We start from the raw sequence: 18,006 nt of genomic DNA on the forward strand, positions 1-18,006 counted from the left end.
CTTGTGAGACAACCTGATGACCTTTTATCCACCCCAGTGGTTAGAACAGTGCTTGGAACATAGTAAGCACTTAAATACCATAATTGTTATTATTACCAAGAAGGGAGCTGCTGGAAAAATCCCAGAACTTCCATTAGCAGAGAGTTCATGTCTCTGAGTGGAGCTGCTAACCAGTAACAACGATCTACTCATGGTTCTCCAGCCCCTCCATTCCTTTATATTCTTAGCTCGCTGGGGGCAGGGAATATACAGCACTGTACCTCGTGCTTAGGGGAGAACAATATAACAGAATTCATTCATTCAATAGTATTTATTGAGCACTTACTATGTGCAGAGCACTGTACTAAGCACTTGGAATGTAGAGAAGCAGCGTGGCTCAGTGGAAAGAGCCCGGGCTTGGGAGTCAGAGGTCATGGGTTCTAATCCCGGCTCTGCCACTTGTCAGCTGTGTGACTGTGGGCAAGTCATTTAACTTCTCTGGGCCTCAGTTCCCTCATCTGTAAAATGGGGATTAAGACTGTGAGCCCCACGTGGGACAACCTGATTACCCTGTATCTACCCCCGTGCTTAGAACAGTGCTCGGCACATAGTAAGCGCTTAACAAATACCAACATTATTATTACAAATCGGTAACAGATAGAGACAGTCCCTGCCCTCTGACGGGCTTACAATAAAAAACAATCATTTTTATTGAGCGTTTACTGCATGCAGATCACTCTACCATTTGGGAGAGTGTAATATAAGAATATAACAGACACATTCCCTGTCCAAACAAGGTTACAGTCTAGAAGGGAGACAGACTTCAATATAAATGACAGCTCTGTACATAAGTGCTGTGGGGTTGGGGGTGGGGGGAATGAATAAAGGGAGCAAGTCAGGGTGATGCAGAAGGGAACGGGAGAAGAGCAAAGGAGAGCTTAGTTGGGACAGCCTCTTAGAGAAGGTATGCCTTCAGGCAGACTCGCTGCCTGCCCATGAGGAGCTTACAATCTACAGTCTTACTGAAAGTACCAGAATAATAATGATGGTATTTGTTAAGCGCTTACTATGTGCAGAACACTGTTCTAAGCGCTGGGGTAGATATAGGGTCATCGGGTTGTCCCACGTGAGGCTCACAGTCTTAATCCCCATTTTACAGATGAGGTGCCTGAGGCACAGAGAAGTTAAGTGACTTGCCCACAGTCACACAGCTGCCAAGTGGCAGAGCTGGTATTCAAACCCAAGACCTCTAACTCCCAAGCCTAGGCTCTTTCCACTGAGCCACGGTGCTTCACCTTAATGGAATAAAGTTACCCTCCAAAAGTTTCACGATACAGCATGTTTTATGTGCAACCAAAAAGTAAACTAACATTCTTTCATTCACTACTTTCACAATATGACCTTTCTACTGTCCCCCTCCAGACTGTCTGCATGAGGTCAGACTTGATCTACTTTCTAGCACTCATCCCAGTGCTTGTCCCCTGGAATGGACTTATAAATACCATGATATTCTCAATACCATCATGCGATGGCACCTTTTCCAACAGTCACCAACGACAGTGACTTTAGGAGACTAATAGCAGTTACTCTTCCTTTCCTCTAAGAAAGGCTCTTTGAGTATTTGTGATCTACTTGGATTTCACTGTACATAATGAATCCACTGTTTTCTTTATAATTGTCTAAATTTTGTTCCCCCCCCCACCCCCCAAGTAGACACTAAGGAAAAAAAAGTGAGTATTCTAAATTCCTTGTTTCCCATCAAACCAGAGTTCAAAGTGGCAAGAACCAGAATAGATATATTGCTCAGCGTTTCCAAGGAAAATGTGTCATGCAAACATGAAATATATTAAACATTCCTCTTCCAGAGAGTGGTGTTTTAAAAGTACCTTCACGAGAAAGAATTTACCACACTATTTCTCTCCCTAAAGTCTCACCTAAAACTTGAGACCTTAACCCATAAACACTTAAGCATGTGACACATTCCCCTCCCTCAGGATTTAAGGGGCTGGAAAGGAATGGTTCAGTGCTCCTTTAGGTGACCAGCCACTCCTAAAAATTTTTAGAAATATCCAAGCTACACATATACAATTGCACATTCTCCCCTCACCATCCCCCAAACACACACACACAGACTCCATTTTATCCCTGGGCCTATTTACGAGAAAACAGAATGGGTGTTTCAGGAGAACACTTCCATACCAGTTTTCTTGAATCCTTTTGGCTTTCATTTATTCATTCATTCGATCGCATTTGAGCGCTTACTGTGTGCAGAGCACTATACTGAGCGCTTGGAAGAGTACAACAACTGACAGTTTCCCTGCCCACAAACTTACAGTCTAGAGGGGGGGACATTAATAGAAATTACAGATGTGTACGTAAATGCTGTGGGGCTGGGAGGAGGATGAATAAAGGGAGCAAGTTAGGGTGATGCAGAGGGAGTGGGAGAAGAGAAAAGGAGGGCTTAGGTCGGGAAAGGCGCCTTCAGTAAGGCTTTGAAGGGGGAGGAGAGTAATTGTCTGTAGTAATTGAGGAGGGAGGGTGTTCCAGGCCAGAGGTGGGACATGGCCTGAAGCCATAATCCTGTTACTGACACTTTATCTCCTCAGCAGCTTCCGTAATTGAAGTATTGCAGTAGAAGAACAACATTTACGTGGAAAACAAGTGAATTGGAGGGTGAACTGAAAGGGAAAGAGATCAGTTTCAAGCCAAAAATTGATTGAGAGGAGACGAATCACTGGAACTCTACATCTATTCCAAGACAAGGATCAGTGGGAAGCAATACTATACACAGTATCTATGAGCAGGAAAATCACGGTTTTCCCCAGTTTGTTCCAAGGAGGCCAAGTTCTTTCACAGGTTTCGGTGGAACGAGAGTGAAACAGCATGATCCTGGTAATAATAATAATGGTATTTGTTAAGCACTTGCCATGTGCCAGGTACTGTACTAAGCACTGGTGTGGATACAAGAATATTGGGGTGGACCATTCCCTGTCCCACATGAGGCTCCCAGCCTTAATTCCCATTTTTCAGATGAGGTAACTGAGGCCCAAGAAGTGAAGTGACTTGCCTAAGGTCACAGCGGATAAACGGTAGAGCCGGAATTAGAACTCATGACCTTCTCCCTCCCAGGCTCATGCTCTATCCACTACATCAGACTTCTTCTCATGGTAGGCAATGACAGGCACTCAGTGGTTTTATAAAAATCCTTCAAGAGTAGGAAGATGGAGGAATATGAGCGAGGTGTAGTTGGATAGTTTACAAAGACCCAGAATAGGTTTTGTGGGACTTTTCTTTTTAAATGGTATTTGTTAAATGCTCCCTATGTGCCAGGCAGATAGACGCAAGTGAATGAAGTTGGACATAGTTCATGTCCCACATGGGGCTCACGGTGCTAATCCCCATTTTCCAGATGAGGTAACTGAGGCACAGAGAAGAGAAGTGATTTGCCCAAGGTCACAGCAGTTAAGTGCCAAGCTGGGTTTAGAATCCAGGTCCTTGACTCCCAGGTCTGTGCTCTACCCCAGGACATTTCTCTCTGCTGAGGGGAAGCAGTCAATAGTATTTGATTGGGAAGCATTGTGGTCTAGTGAGGGGCCTGGGGGAGTCAGAGGACCCGAATTCTTATCCCAGGGCTATCACTTGCCTGCAGTGTTACCTTTGCCAAGTCACTGCACTTTTCTCCGCTTCGTTTCTTCATCTGCAAAATGAGGACTGAATACTTGCTTTCCCACGCCTTAGACTGTGAGCCCCAAGTGGGACAGGGACTGAATCAGACCCTGATTATCTTGCATCTACTCTAGCATTTACTGCAATGCTTGACACATAGTATGCTCTAACAAATACCCGAATTATTATTACTTTTATTGAGCACCTACTTTGAATGCAGGACACTGTACTAAGCACCTGGGGCAATAGAAAAGAATTAGTAAAAATGATCTCTACTCTCACTCAGGAGACTCCAAATATGGAACTTTATTACACTGGGCCTGGTTGTTTTTTTATTTGATCGATACACTCTGCTATTTACCTGACACAGCAGCTCACCCTAGGCAATCGCTCTTTGAGCTAAATGAGCTATTTCTAGGGTTTTTCATTGCACGGCTTGGCTTATTTTACTAAGCCTTTCAAAGCAGCATTTACAGGCTTGTCTGCTTAACACCACCAACCTTGCCAGCATTCAGATGCAACCTTTGCAGCATTCAGATGAGCCACGCAATTTCTCCACAAGAATGACAGGGCTCGATGTGATGCAGAAGATACAGAAGGCGGTTCCTCCGCCCTGGCGATTCGGAATAACCATCAGCCAGGGGTTTGTAAACTAGGATTTAGTGGCTAGATGAGAAGCAGTGCGGCCCAATGGAAAGAGCCGGGACGTGCGAGTCAGAGAACTCGGGTGCTATTACCGGCTCTGGCACTTGTATATTGTGTGACCTTGGGTGAGTCACTTCATTTTTCTGTGCCTCAGTTCCCTCATCTGTAAAACGGGGTTCAATACCTGTTCTCCCTCCTACTTAGGATGTGAGCTCCGTGTGGGACAGGGACGGTGTCCGACCCGATTAATTCCTATCTACCCTAGCTCTTAGAACAGTGCCTGACACATAGTAAGCATATAATACAATATTACCGCTCTTAATAATATTATAATGAGATTCCATCCACAGATCCTCTCGACAAAGAATGGAGAAAGCTGCTGCTACATGTACATTCCTAGTGCTTAGTACAGTGCACTGCACGTAGTAATCGCTCAAATAAATACCACTGAATGAATCTTTGGCCCATTCCTCTCCGTAGTAAACAGAAACCGCCAGCCACTGGCTCTGAGGCACTCGATCAACTCCCTCTCCACTCTTGTCTGCTCCACCCCAGCTCACACACTTTCTTCTTCCCAAACTAGCCTACTCACCGTGGCTCGTTCTGACTCTTCGGATGCCAACTCTTTGCTCACAAGCTCTCCCTCTCCCCTCGAATCCAAAAGACTAACTCCGGGGAGAGCGGAAGCTCTTCTGAAGTCACATTCCCTCCGGTCGTGGTCTCCTCCCTCTATCCTCAGGAGAGAGAAGTCTTAGAGAATTAAGAAGGGGTAAGGGGGGACTTCTTGGGCATTGGAATAGATTTACCGGGTAGTTGCTAAGAGTCAAACAGGCCGCACAGAGTCCCATGCTGGTGGCTAGGGATGGCACAAGGACGCAACTGAGATCCAAACACATCCCGATGACTAATCAGGCTCCATGCTCCATAAAAACCATCAGGCTGTTTCCCCTCCCTCCTCAAGAACCTCCAGTGGTTGCCCATCCACCTCCACAAACTCCTTACCCTTGGCTTTAAGGCACTCGATCACCTTGCCCCCTCCTACCTCTACTCTCCTACTACAGTCTGCACACTTAGCTCCTCTAATGCTAACCTTCTCACTTGACCTCAGTCTCATCTACCTCACCTCCATCCTTTCACTCACATCCTGCCTCTGGCCCAGAACTCCCTCCCTCCTCCTATGCGACAGACCATTACTCTCTCCCTCTTCGAAGCCTTATTGAAGGCGCAGCCCCAAGACGCCTTCCCCGACTAAACTCCCCTTTCCTCTTCTCCTACTCCCTTCTTCGCCACCCTGACTTGCACCCTTTATTCATCCCGAGTGATGGAATTCAGGGGCACCCTTGGGTATAGCAGGAGGACAAATGGAAATGCTCCCTTCTACTCCCACCAGGTCTCAAGTGGGAAGAACTCACAGTGTCCTAGACCTGCTCTTGCCATTAATTCAATCGTATTTATTGAGCGCTTATTGTGTGCTGAGCACTTGGGAGAGTAAAACAGAACAAGAAACAGGCACATTCCCAGCCCACAATGAGCTCTGGAAAAGTGGGAAGGCTGACAGGCAAAGACCCAGCAAAAACCCAAGGTGATCCCCAGGGAAGGCACCACCCCAGTCTTGTCTCGTACAGTGGGTAAGGTACTCTGGGGCATTTTGGGTCCCACTTTGGAAAGGCACCCACTTGGTGATATGTCTGGTTGGCCCTAGAATTGGTGGGTGACAGGGAGGCGAAGGAGCCGGGTCCGGGATGTGGCTGTGAAAGAGGGCAGGTTTGTGGACTGAGCCAAGCGCTCGGGCTGCTGTGGTGGGGGTGGAGGCACAGGAGGGTTGTCCTTCAGTAATAATAATAATGTTGGTATTTGTTAAGCGCTTACTATGTGCAGAGCACTGTTCTAAGCGCTGGGGTAGACACAGGGGAATCAGGTTGTCCCACGTGGGGCTCACAGTCTTAATCCCCATTTTACAGATGAGGTTACTGAGGCACAGAGAGGTTAAGTGACTTGCCCACAGTCACACAGCTGACAAGGGGCAGAGCTGGCATTCGAACTCATGACCTCTGACTCCAAAGCCCGTGCTCTTTCCACTGAGCCATGCTGCTTCTCTGCTGCTTCGGTAGGCACATGCACCTCACCGAGAACCCAAGCTGCTTCAGCAAGCCATTCAACTTCCCTGTGCTTCAGTTACCTCATCTGTAAAATGGGGATTGAGACTGTGAGCCCCATGAGGGACATGCTGATTACCTTGTATCTACCTCAGCGCTTAGAACAGAGCTTGGCACATAGTAAGCGCTTCACAAATAACAATTATCATTATTACTCAGGGAAGGAACCCATTTCCCCCTCTCCTCAGAGATCAGAATCTTGGCTCCATCGCCCTTCCACCTCTTTCTTCCCCGGCCCATGATTTTGGAAGTTAAGCAATACGTGGTCTCCATCCAACACCCCTTGCCCCCCAGATGTCCCCTTCCCCTTCCGCTCCCCAATGCTTCACCTCGTGGTGGGGAGACCAGGTTCTACCTCCCTGCACTCCTGAATCCGGCAGATATCCATATGACCCTGACCCCTCTCCTACGCCCAGCATTCAAACCCCGGAATCTGGCCTTGCGTTAGCAGGGAGCCCCGGGAGCTGGGTTCCCGACGTGCCCCTCCGGGAGGGAGCGGACTCTGAGGGCGACCACCACTGGACTGGCTGAGGGACCCGACTGACAGCCCAACAATGAGTGGGAGGCCATGGAGGATTTGCACCACTGTGACTATCTGTGGGGAGGGATTGGGTAAATAGACAAAAGCTATAAAAGACCAGTTTTGCTGGAAACACGTGTTCCGGGTCTGGACCCGTGGACGTGTGCTGGGACCTGAGAAGTAGAAATAAAGGTGCTTGCGTTGGAATGAGCTGTTTGGAAGTGGGTTTTTTTTCGCTCCCTACAGTATACCCCTCTGGAAAGTTGCAGTACATTTCAAATTTTCCCACTTTATATCCCCAAACTGCCACTTCAGCACTTGTGCATGACCTGAGGTCTTAAGTACTCAGATATGTATCCATCAACTCAGCATTATTTTACTCTCCCAAACGCTTAGGACAGTGTCTGCACACAGTAAGCCCTCAATAAGCATCAGAGATTGATTGACCCCATGAAGCACTCATGTACTTATGTTACTACTCCATCACTTTTTTTTTTTTAAATCGCATTTGTTAAGCGCTATTTGCCAAGCATTGTACTACAAACTGAAGTAGACACAAGCTAAATGTTAGACACAGTCCATGTCCCAGGTGGGGCTCACGGTCTTAATCCCCATTTTACAGTACAGGTGAGGTAATTGATGCACAGAGAAATGAAGCATCTTCTAAGTGCAACAGTTGGCTATGAATAAATATGTATGGGCCCTAATGGGAAAAGCTGGGGGGAAACAAATGGGGAAGAAAAAAAATAATTGGGGAAAGACTCCTAGAGGAAGGGTAGGATTTTAAAACATCCCCTCTAGATTGTAAGCTCACTGTGGGCAGGGAATGTATCTATTATAGTTTTGTGTTGCATTTTCCTAGGCACTAATTCAGTACCCTGCATACAGTAAACGTTCAATAAATATGATTGATTAATTTTGATTTGACTACGTAGACTCTCTCAAGAAGTAACGACACACTGGCCAAGTGAGGAGAAGCTGTGCGGTCCAGTGGATAGAGCTGGGTCTGGGAGTCAGGACCTAGGTTTCTAAACCCAGTTCTGCCACTTGTCTGCTCTGGGACCTTGGGCAAGTGGCTTCACTTCTCTGGGCCTCAGCTCCATGTGGGATGTGGGCTGCGTTCAACCTGATTAGCCAAGTGCTCTACCCCAGGACTCGGAACAGTGCCTGGAGCATAATAAGCATTTAAATACCATAAAAATAAAATTTTTTAAAAGCCAGGGATTTGGGAACACAAAAATACTAAGAATGTCTTTTGGGAGTACCCTCAAAGAGCAAGACTTCGTCTAATAGTTGTATTCAACAAGATGTCAAAAGCAGTGAAAAGCACTTTGACATCAAGGGAAGCATTTTAATCAGGCATTTAATACACTGTTCTGCACACTAAGTGTGCAATATATTCCATGTGTTAATTGATAATTGCATCAAGCATTCTATTTTTTTTTTTTTTAAGAACAACAAGTTTGAAACCTACACCAAGCTCAGAAATTTTGTTATGAGTAGTTCATAGCAAACCCACAAGGAAAGAGAGGAGCCAGCCAGCTCCTGTTTCACACAAGTGGGAAAGAGGACATAAAACAGGTTGAACCCAAATCTTAGATTGGATTTTTAAACCGATTGCTTTTGAATGTAGTAGGAACACACTAGACTAGAATGCCTTCAGGCAGTTATTTAAAAAGGGTCTATTCAGAAAATATATCTAATGAAAAACAATAAAAGCTTATAACTTTGTCCTTTTGATCGGGGAACATAAGGAACTGATAATGAGGGCTTTTTTTTTTTTATTTGTTCAGGTGCACTTTTCCCCATGACTGGATCTCTTAGTGAATATTTTATCAAATGCAGCACATTTCCTTTACTGAATTACTAGTTAACAGAACCAATCATTTAAATCAATTCAGAAAAAACCCTCATGCAAAAATAATAGTTCATATCTCAGTTGCTTTATTTTTTCTATTAAAATTTTGAAAATCTGTAATTAGTTATTAGCATTTTCTCCCTTAAATTGTCCTTTTCAGAGTGCCAGTCACTAACCAATGACAGCCGTAATAGCATTCAGATGCCAATGTGGAGTGTTTCAATGGATCACAATTGGCTAGCATCCTTTATCCTTTTTAGTGATCACGATTGGTAAAGTACAAATTCTTTATGCAAGAATATTTACTGGAAAGACTAATTTTTTTTAAAAAAAAACAACACTGCCTCATTGCCAAAGTGCCCCAAGTCTTAGGGAACTAAAAAGTCAGAACTTTACAAGACCTACACAGTCTGCTGTCACACAGCCCACAAGAGGTTGTTTCAAACAAAATTATTTTGCAAACAATATTGTGGAGACTTTTGCAAGTTAGTGAAAAATGAGAATTTTACAGAAGCACTGAAGGTTAGAATCAAATATGAATATTCATCTCTTTTTCTGATCATAAATTCACTTTCTGGTGATCCAAAATAATAGCTACTTGGGTATTTTTTTTAAGTGAGTTTCAAATCGAATTATCTGGGTAGTAGAACCAAGTGATCATAAAGTGGATCCACTGAATATGGACAAACCCACACCAACTTTATACATTAGAAGAGGTGACACGTGGTGAAGAAGTCACAACTCGGAGTAGTAAAAAGCTTTTGACAGTGTGCCAAAGCATCTAGGACACTTGGTCATTGCATTTACTGTCTTGATTTGGCCTTTACATTGAGAAGCAACATGGTCTAGTGGAAAGAGTGTAGGCTTGGGAGTCAGAGGACCTGACTTCTATTACCACTCCACCATTTTTCTGATATTAGGCAAGTCACTTCACTGGGCCTCAGTTACCACACCTGAAAAATGGGGATTAAGACCCTGAGCCCTAGACGCGACACTGACCGAGACCGATCCGATTATTTTTTATTTAAGCATCTTGTACAGTGCCTAGCACATAGCCATCACTTAAATACCACTTTAAAAAGTCAGGGTTTAAGAAGCTTCAGACTTACACCAAGGGACCTATTCTTCTCTCATCCAGCTTTCAGAATGTGTACTCACACACACAATAATAAAACTCTTAAGAGCGACAAATCAAACAGGCACAAATGAGTGAAACACTATCCTCTCCATTGATGAATGTTGAGTAACAACTACTGAGCAGTAATGTCCAGAAGAGTAAAAGAACTCAGCAAATGCAAATTGCAGAAAACAGAATCATCTGTGTTCCATAAACCTTCTCATCAGTGCCTTTTGTAGCTCCTAAAGACTCACAGCGTCTGCTGAGACAGTGGTGTTTGTGATCCTTCATGTCTCCCAGTATTTTCAGGGACAGTAGAGACCATGGTACAAATAATTTTCCCAGAAGAACCAGATCTCTAGGGACAGTAGCAGCTGTGTTCCACTACCTACCCAGCATCTGCTGGGAATTGAGCAGTATTATGTATTTGTAGCTTTAATGCCTCACAGCCATGACAGCTCACTTTAGAACCATCCGAGTACAGCATTGTGAAATGCTTTGTGGACAGAGCACTTGGAGCATGGCATTAAAAGCCACAAGTGGTTGGGAAAAGTCGAATGAAAAATAATTTCCATACATGAGAGGTGGTGATTTTATATTTCAAAACTTGAGAACGAAACAGGCTGCCTACCTGACGGGAAGACGGGCGCAATAATTACTCAATCTTGGTGTTGGAAATAAAGGTGCATATCTGCCGGATAGACCTCAAAATGCCAATAGAATTCCAATATCCCTTCCTTTCAATGGAGACCATCTGAATTTAGGCACAATCTGGAGAGAATATCGAAGGTAGGAGGGGAGTGGGGAAAGAGGGGAAAGAAGAAAGGAAGGTGTGCACGCAGAAGGCATTCAGGCGACTTCGCGTCAGTATATCCTGAAGACAGCCGCCGATATTCACGGGTGGGATAGAGCTTAGACAGCAGAAGGAAGCATTAAAAAACAGACATTATTGGCCCAGAATGGGAAGCTTCCATCATTTGGCCTTTCCTACCCTCAATATTCATCACTGTCACTCCCAGAGATGAAGCTCTAAGGGAATCCCAGCAATTCCACACACCTAGGCCTGGCTGCTTTTGACCTGGATCTCACCCTTTCGGTTTCTTCCCCAACCATCCCTTTCCCTCAGAAGACCTTCTCTTCGATCTCGAACCACTCAGCGCTTTTGCCTCCAGCTTCTTGTATTTAAAACTTTAGATTAAATATTTCTAAGTTTTAAAATTTTAAAACAGTCTTGAGCTTGAAAGCTTTCCTATAACATGGAAAGAAAACACACAGTTCTCTTCAAGATTTTGCCTGGGCCCGAGAATTTAAGTGGCTGCTGTCACAAGTTGTTTTATTCACAAAAATGATGCTTAGTACTAATAGTATTTGTAATAGTGTGGCATTTATTAATAATAATGATGGCATTTGTTAAGCGCTTACTATGCACCAAGTATTGTTCTAAGGGCTGGGGGGGATTCAAGGTAATGAGATTGTCCCACGTGGGGTTCACAGTCTTAATCCCCATTTTACAGATGAGGTAACTGAGGCACAGAGAAGTCAAATGATTTGCCCTAAGTCACACAGCTGACAAGTGGAGGAGCCGGGATTAGAACCCACGACCTCTGACTCCCAAGTCCGTGTTCTTTCCACCGAGCCACGCTGCTGCTCTATTAAGTGCTTACTGTGTGCAGAACACTGAACTAAGGTGCTGGAAAAGAAACATGGGTGTTGTCCCCCAGCCGGCTCAGCCTAAAAATAAAAAAATAAGGAACATAACCAATACTAAAATCTAAAATAGATTTTTCTTCAGTGATCATGAAGTCAATTTATTTTATATCTGTATATTTTTTAACTTGTCAAGGAACAAACCAAATCTCTGTCATGCATGAGGGAAGGTTACATAGGCTAGGTGACGTTGGCGACATTAAACTCTCTCTTTGAGACTGGAGGGTGACCTTTGGTCCTGAAACTTTGGGAGCAAGAATCTAGGCTAAGCGATTGATTATGGTGATGGAGCCAGCTGTAAACCCGCTGGCTCACGGAAGGCAATGAATGAGTAGCTAAAGGTGTAAGCTCCTTCAGGGTAGCGATTGTGCCCACAGACTCTTTCGTGTTGTGTTTTCCCAAAGCTTCATACAGTGCTCTGCAATCAATGGTACTCATTAATAATAGTAACTATGTGCCAGGCACTATACTAAGTACTGGAATTGATAAGTGGGTTGGATGCAGTCCCTGTCCCACATGGGTTTTGAGCAAAGTTTTAATCACCATTTTATAAACGAGGTAATTAAGACACAGAGAAGTGAAGTGACTTGCCAAAGGTCACAGAGGAGACAAGCGGTGGCCGAGATTAAAAACCAAGTCCTTCTGAGGCCAAACCTCTAACCGGTAGGCCGCATTGCTTCCCTATTGAGTGCTATGTGTAGAGCACTGTACTTAGGACTTGGGAGAGCACAATACAACAGAATTAGCAGACATGTTCCCTGCCCGTAACACAGTAAATTCTCAAATACTATCGACTGATTTTTTTTAAATGGAGTAGGACTCATTTTCAGCCCTCGTAACTGCAGAGTGCCTACACTGCTCCAAAATCATAATTATGGTATTTGTTAAGTGCTTACTATGTTCCAGGCACTATATTAAGCGCTGGGGTGGATACAAGCAAAATCAAGTTGGACGCAACCGGCAGGTGGTTGCTTTCATAGCTGTTGCGGGCTTCACCGCCCAGGGGAGTCTGAAATTTTCATTCTTCCTGCTGGCCCTGCCCACCTCATACGATGTCTTCCATCATTCTTCAATCAGAAATCTTCTACAGCCTGAGCCAAGCAGGCCTTTCCCAACTTGCAGAGCCGTGACTAGAGCCCGGTTCTTCTGATTCTCAGAGCGGTTCCTTCGCGGGACCATAAGAAGGGGAGCATGACCTAACGGATAGACCACTCACTTGGGAGTCTGAGGACCTGGGTTCTAATCCCAGCTCTGCCACTTGTCTGCTGGGTGACCTTGGGCAAGTCACTTCATTTCTCCGGGTCTCAGGTCTCTCATTTGTGAAACGAGGATTCAATGCCTGTTCTATTTGGACTGTGAAAGTGTCAGGTGAAATCTCATTAGCTTGCATCTACCCCATTGCTAAATACAGTGACCAGCCCATATTAAATACTTAAATACAACAATTATTATTAGTAGGTTAGGATCTAAGCCTGTAGTTGTAATTTTAATGTGAAACTCCTTATTCTGACAAATTGCTTTTGATTGATTTTTTTTATTATAGTACCTCTTCAGAAAAACATTTGTGTATATTATTTTAAAAAGTGGTTATAAAATAACTGTGCTCTGAAGTGTAGCAACTCATCTAAGCTTAAGGAAAAAGCTTACTAAAGTGCTCTGAATGCCAAAATAAAGTGTCTCTTTGGCCAAGGATTATAACTCCTTTATTTTGTGATAAATACCCATTAAGATTCATTGTCAGACTCAGGACCTGAAATAGCTAAAGTGACTCTGGAGTTGAACAGGTTTTACAGACTGTACTTATCCAACAGGGAATTCATGACATTTTATATTAGTAAAAATCAGCACCATCCCTAGTTCTTCAAAGAAGGGTTTAACTTCCTCACTGCTAATAAGATTCACCACTTTTTGGAAAGCCTGTATGTTTAGTTTTCCTTCAGTTAATTTTCTTAAAATTAGAGCTAGACTACTCTCAAAAAAAACCTCTGATAAATGTAGAATTATCTAAACTAACTGGTTCTGATCTTAGATCAGATAGTCAATAGTCAAACTCGAATTTGGATTTGACCATTTCCCCACAGCACTTATGTACATAACCATAATTTATTTATAATGTCTGCTTCCCCTCAAGACTGAAAACTCCTTGTGGGCAGGTTACATGTCTATTAAGTCTACTGCACTATCCCAAGTTTTTAGTACAGTAAGCACACAGTACATCCTCAAATACCACCAACTGATCCGTGTTCATGAATAGGTACTTGTCCAATTATTTTGGTTAATTTGAACTATCATCCAAGATCATCTTTAATGGCATTTACTGAGTGCTTGCTTTGTGCAGAGCACTGTACTAACTTGAGAGAGTACAAGATAATCAAACAACTAAATATATCCAAACATATCCAAATAGCCAGAGGCTAGTTGGGGAAAAAACATGTAAATATCATGGATGGGATCCCTGCAAAAGTCCAAAAGTTAAATAAAGCTGGTAATCCAGAAGACTGCGCTGCACTTAATTCTGAAACCGGTGATTAGAAGCTTATTTATAAATAATTCTGCCCACTATAAGACTATCTTTAGGATCAAAAAGTGGAGACCTGTTACTAGTAATTATGGTACTCGTTAAGCAATTGGTATACGCTAAGCACTGTTCTAAGCCTTGGGGTTGAGACAAGTTAACCAGGTTCGAGTCAGTCCTTGTCCCATGTAAGGCTCACAGTCTCAATCCCCATTTTTCAGATGAGGTAACTGAGGCCCAGTGAAGTGACTTGCCCAAGGTCACACAGGAGACAACTAATGGATCTCACAACTAAACCACGCTGCTTCTAAAAAAACAGAACCAAAAAAAGGGTGAGCACACGAGAGCACTGTAAATTGATAGCTTACAGGTGGAAGGAGTTGAGCCTCTAATTCCCACTGTTAAATAAACCCCAAGCAAGCATATTTTAATATCTTAATTCAACCTCATAATTGATTTTCATTAATTGTTTAAACCCATGGGGGAAAGCCTTTCTCTGTCCCGACAATAATCCAACTCGAGCAAAATTTTCTTCAGTTTTGGCGATCCTTTAATATCTGGACCAACATTTTAAGTTCAGACCCTCTCTCACTCTCTAAAAAAGCCTGGGTTTGGGGTTGTTTTTGTCTTTTTTGGTGGGGAGGTGTATTGAGACCTTGTAAATGGTCACACAAAATAATGTCTGAACTTTATTTTTAGTTTCAGATTTAAATGATAAAGTTCCTCAGTTTTTGTGGTATTCAGGGTGCAAACATGGATGGTGAAGAGGAAGGAAGGTAAGAGCTTTGAAAAGGATGTAAGCTAGAGACAGGTTTTTACTTTAGATCTTCAACTTCGTTAATGAGGTGTACATCCCCTTGATTCTCTTTATCTTGATGATGTTGTCTTGTTTTTGTTTGGTTCTGTTTTGCTTTGCTGTCACCCCCGTTTAGACTGTGAGCCCGTTATTGGACAGGGATTGTCTCTGTTGCAGAAGTGTACATTCCAATCGCTTAGTACAGTGCTCTGCACATAGTAAGCGCTCAAATACTATTGAATGAACTAATTACATATTTACCAAATTTTCTTAAAATACCTAAAAAAGCTACAACATTAGCAGTACATTAAATGGATCTTGGAAGCCTTATATGTCCTTCCAAAAGAATGTCCGAAGTTGAAGCCTAAGAAAAAACCCTTCAGCTTCTTCCCAAAATATTTCCCTTATTTACAGTTTTATCATTAACTTGTTGTTTACACACCCCCACCCCACATACACAACAAAGGCAGAAGAATTAGCCTCTTTGACAACCTACAGTTCGATTCTACCTTCGAAAACAATGCTCATTGTATAATGAAACTTGAAACTCCATGCATCTCACCAAGTTTTTTTTCTGTAAAACAGTTGACCTGACTTTGTTTGAACACATCCTAGATTTCAGGGGCAGGTCCATCAACCACTTGACCAAAACAAAAACACAACCAAAACCTCAAAGTGACTAATTTTTTCCCCCCAAAAAACACTTACGTCAAGTAGGTATTTAGAAAACAAGCAAATCATCACTTAAACCGTGAAACTCTAAAGGGCTGCAGCTGCGCAGAAAAGATCTCGTTAAAGTGCCCTATTCAGTGGGCAGGGCTGAGGATTGGGATGTGGATTCAGGCAACGCACCTTTACCGTTAAATTGGGCTTCAGTCCTTTTGAAGTTCAGTGTTTAAACGTGACCGGCTAATTACGGTATGACTGCACAGCTAATTCGAAGTATTTTAGGATCTAACTGCAGACGGTCTCCTGCAAAAGATGGATTTCGCAGCTGCCAGAAGGGATGGGTCACAGCTCCCGGGAAGGGGATTTTGGAAGGCCCCGATTGATGCCAGGATTTCCCGACTAGGGGCAGCTGACGGGTCCGGGCACTGGATTCATTTGCTCGACCGGAAAAAAATCGGGGAGTGTCCAGCCGTCTGCGTTGACATCACAGAAAGGGGGTTGGGTCTCTCCTGCAATGTCAGTGGGAGAAGGGACACCCACCCACCCACCCATCCATCCATCCCCTGACCCTGTCTGACCTTTCGTGTGCCCCGCTCAGCAAATGGAACTAAATCTCCCCATAGCGACTCACCGAAAGATGGTTGCAAGTTGGAGAGGGGGCTTCGGAGGAGCTTCTGCACCGGTTTTAAAGGCCAGGACGCAAACTAGGAAAAATCCCCACACATACACACACACCTCAACCCAGCGGATGGAGGCAGGGAATGCCGGTGGTGGGAGGGAGGGGAAAAAAAATCACCACCTCTCCTCCTCCCTCCCCGGTTGCCGCTCGGCCAGGAGGAGCCTCCTTTAAGGCCGATGCTGCTGGGACCCAGGGCGGGTCCTTGGACCAGCAAAACGCAGGGCGCAAGGCGCAGCACTGAAATTCTCCCCCCCCCCTCACCAGCAGCTCTTCTTCCTTTCTCCTCCTCCTTCTCCTCCGGTTTGTGTTTACAGCCGGCTGCATGCTCCTCCTCTGCCCCACCTGACACCCTTCATCCCGCTCCACACAAACACACACATCACAACACACCACAATCCTCCCTCTCCAAGCAGTGACTCACCCGGCAGCTTGCCGCCGCTGTTCCTTTTGGCTTTGCGGGGGCTGGGCTGGAAAAACCGGTGCGATTTCAAAGAAAGCGATCTCCACCCTCCCCCTTGTCCTCCTTTAAAGGGCCAGGGAGGGGGGGGTGGGGGGGTCGCTTCCACTCTGCGCTGAGTGCTCCGCGGGGCTGGCCAGGAGGAGAAAGTTTGCTCGGGGAGGATCGGGGGTTGGGAAATCCAATCCCGCCCCCTTCCTCCCTCTTCCACGTTCAGGGGCTGCCCTGCCGGGATCCGGGACGCCTGGGTTCTCACGCCGGCCCGGGAGGGATTATTTATTTATAGGGAGCGGCCTTGGAGAGAGTCGGGAGGCTGAGCTGGCGCTGGGGGCAAGCCAAAGTGGTCCGCTTGGCACCCGGGGTGATGGGTTGGGTTAGTCATGCCCTCCTCTGGGTCACTGAGCGGGTCACACCTTCCCTCTCCCCCTCAGAACTGATTTGGGGCAGGGGGACACCGGAAATAAGACTGGGGTGATTATTTTTATTTTGTATTAAGCACTCACTATGTGCCGAGCACTGTTCTCAGGGCTGGGGTAGATACAAGGCACTCAAGTTGTCCCAAGCACAGGCCTGGGAGTCAGAGGATGTGGATTCTCATCCCCGCACTAGCACCTGTCAGCTGGGTGACTTTAGGCAAGTCATTTCACTTCTCTGGGCCTCAGTTCCCTCCTCTGTCAAATGGGGATCAATAATGTTGGTATTTGTTAAGCGCTCACTATGGGCCGAGCACTGTTCTGAGCGCTGGGGTAGACACGGGAATCAGGTTGTCCCACTTGGGGCTCACAGTCGTAATCCCCCTTTGACAGAGGAGGTAACTGAGGCGCCGGGAAGTTAAGTGACTTGCCCAAAGTCACACAGCTGACAAGTGGCCGAGCTGGGATTCGAACCCATGACCTCTGACTCCAAAGCCCGTGCTCTTTCCACTGAGCCACACTGAGAGCCCCACAGGGGACAACCTAATTACCTTGTATCTACTCCAGCACTTAGACCAGGGCTTGGCAGCTAATAAGTACTTAATAAATACCATCGCTATTAATCCCCACTTTACAGGTGAGTTAACTGAGGCCCAGAGAAGTTAAGTGGCTTGCCCAAAGTCACACAGCTGACAAATGGCAGAGTAGGGATTGGAACCCACGACCTCTGATTCCCAAGCCCGGGCTCTTTCCACTAAGCCACGTTGAATGAAAAGAACCACGGTGTTAGTTAAGCGCTTACTAGGTGCCAGGCACTGTATTGAGAGCT

The 18,006-nt window shown here is 44.9% G+C and overlaps 1 protein-coding gene across 4 annotated transcripts in view; it reads right to left on the bottom strand.

Annotated features, from left to right (window-relative positions):
• The window catches only part of SGMS2 (sphingomyelin synthase 2), a 95,571-nt gene extending 78,735 nt beyond the window's left edge, over positions 1-16,836 (bottom strand). For 2 of the 4 annotated variants that reach the window (XM_007666760.3, XM_029076856.2), the window contains exon 1: positions 15,812-16,008. The gene's annotated coding sequence lies outside the window, so the exon portion shown is untranslated. Of the gene's footprint in view, positions 1-15,811; positions 16,009-16,259; positions 16,671-16,728 lie in introns of those variants that run through there. The other 2 variants (XM_007666761.3, XM_007666762.3) reach the window with 2 other exon arrangements.
• Between the last annotated feature and the right edge of the window lie 1,170 nt (positions 16,837-18,006).

The sequence above is a fragment of the Ornithorhynchus anatinus genome, chromosome 12 (genome assembly GCF_004115215.2).
Source record: "Ornithorhynchus anatinus isolate Pmale09 chromosome 12, mOrnAna1.pri.v4, whole genome shotgun sequence".
In the NCBI taxonomy this organism is placed as follows: domain Eukaryota; kingdom Metazoa; phylum Chordata; class Mammalia; order Monotremata; family Ornithorhynchidae; genus Ornithorhynchus; species Ornithorhynchus anatinus.